This window comes from Rhagoletis zephyria, unplaced genomic scaffold (assembly GCF_001687245.7).
Source record: "Rhagoletis zephyria isolate East Lansing unplaced genomic scaffold, Rhagoletis_zephyria_1.1 Rzeph_scaffold_46075, whole genome shotgun sequence".
NCBI lineage: Eukaryota > Metazoa > Arthropoda > Insecta > Diptera > Tephritidae > Rhagoletis > Rhagoletis zephyria.
Genome location: NW_016203130.1, coordinates 1 through 2,153, shown reverse-complemented (window position 1 = coordinate 2,153; position 2,153 = coordinate 1). Strand labels below are relative to the sequence as shown.

The following is a 2,153-nucleotide window of genomic DNA, read 5'->3' as shown; positions in this document are numbered from 1 at the left end:
ACAATATCAACAAAATGTCAATATCATGCAGCAGCTTCAAATCCAAAATGATGAATTTTTGAAAAGTGATTATTTAAATGTCGAATTAAACATACTAATAAAAAGGTAGTCCCAATTAATACATGAATTCCGTGAAAGCCTGTTGCTATAAAAAAGGTAGAACCATAAACTTGAGTCTGCAATTGTAAAAGGGGTTTCATATATCCATATGCTTGTAAAATAGTAAAATAAATACCTAATAGTACTGTAAAAAATAATCCTTGTGTGGCTTGTGAATGATTTCCTTCTATTAAACTATGGTGTGCTCATGTAACAGTTACTCCTGAAGCTAAAAGAATTGCTGTATTTAGTAAAGGAATTTGGAATGGATTAAAAGGTTTAATTCCTATAGGCGGTCATGACGCTCCTAGTTCAATAGCGGGTGATAAACTTCTATGAAAAAANGCTTCAATATATTCATATGCTTGTAAAATAGTAAAATAAATACCTAATAGTACTGTAAAAAATAACCCTTGTGTGGCTTGTGAGTGGTTTCCTTCTATTGAGCTATGATGTGCCCATGTAACAGTTACTCCTGAAGCTAAAATAATTGCTGTATTTAGTAAAGGAATTTGGAATGAATTAAAGGGTTTAATTCTTAAAGGCGGTCATGATGCTCCTAGTTCAATAGCATGATTCAAGAATTAAAGGTTTGCTCATTAGTGACATTTGAGTTTTGACACTCCCTTACAAAAGCTTTGCACACACACACGAACCCACACACAGTGCCTTGCTAAGGGAGCCGATTTTGTCAAGAGGGAGCGCGAAAACTGTTTTTTGAGCAAACCTTTTATTATTGAATCATGGTTCAATAGCAGGTGATAAACTTCTATGAAAAAAAGCTCAAAAAAAAAGATATTAAAAATAATACTTTAGATAAAATAAATAAAATTATACCTCATCGAAGGCCTAAAGTAACAGAAATAGTATGTAATCCTTGAAATGTACCTTCACGTGATACATCTCGTCATCATTGATAAACAGTTAAGATAGTAATAATATTTCCTAATACAAATAATGAAATATCATATTGATGAAATCATTTTACTAAACCTGAAACTGAAGTTATAGCACCGATGGCTCCTGTTAAAGGTCATGGGCTNCTAATGAAATATCATAATGATGGAATCATTTTACTAAACCTGAAACTGAAGTTATAGCACCAATGGCTCCTGTTAAAGGTCATGGGCTATAATCTACTAAGTGAAAGGGGTGATTAGCGTGTGTTGACATTAATTAACTTCTCTAGAGTATAATGTTCTTAATACAGCAAATACATAAGATTGGATAATTGCTACTGCTGATTCAAGAATTAATAGAGCAATTTGGCCAATTAAAAGTAAAGAAATAATTATATACGAAAGTGAAGGGCCTGTATTTCCTAATAATGTTAGTAGTAAATGTCCTGCAATTATATTAGCTGCTAATCGAACTGCTAAAGTTCCTGGGCGAATTACATTACTAATTGTTTCAATGCAAACTATAAAAGGTATTAAAATTGTTGGGGTTCCTTGTGGGACTAAATGAGCAAATATATGTTGAGTATTATTAATTCATCCGTAAATTATAAAACATAATCATAAAGGTAGGGCCAAAGTTAAAGTTAATGTTAAATGACTTGTTCTTGTNCTTATGACGGCTGCCACGTCGTCCGTGAAGGCGACAAGGAAGGCGCTCTCCTGCATTTCCGTGCGCAACAGACTGTCAGACGTGCCGCTCCGCCGGTTATACGTTTCTTGCTCTGACCTTGTGTTGTGTCGTACAAAAGCCAACGGTCTCTGAGGTGAACTTAGCCCTTACCATAATTATTTTAATTTTATTTTTTTTTCGTACGAGAGGGAAATGCTTTATGCACTGGCCGGGGGCGCTAGTCTCTATACTACCTTCTCCGAGCGTGGGACTCCCACCGAAGCGTGTTGGGCTACCCACTACAACCCAAACTCCCACTGCCCGCGCAAGAATCCCGCATCTGGCACCGCAATTCTGCATGTCTTCAGATGCAGGAGCGCGTTGTTAGAGCGTTGGGGCNGAACTTAGCCCTTACCATAATTATTTTAATTTTATTTTTTTTTCGTACGAGAGGGAAATGCTTTATGCACTGGCCGGGGGCGCTA

General features: G+C 36.1%; 1 long non-coding RNA gene across 1 annotated transcript; it reads left to right on the top strand.

The window, feature by feature from the left end:
* The first annotated feature begins 204 nt into the window (after positions 1 to 204).
* LOC108355476 (uncharacterized) lies at positions 205 to 1,092 on the top strand. The gene is made up of 2 exons (XR_001846548.1): positions 205 to 421; positions 858 to 1,092. It is a non-coding gene; the product is annotated as an uncharacterized LOC108355476 (long non-coding RNA).
* The last annotated feature ends 1,061 nt before the right edge of the window (positions 1,093 to 2,153 follow it).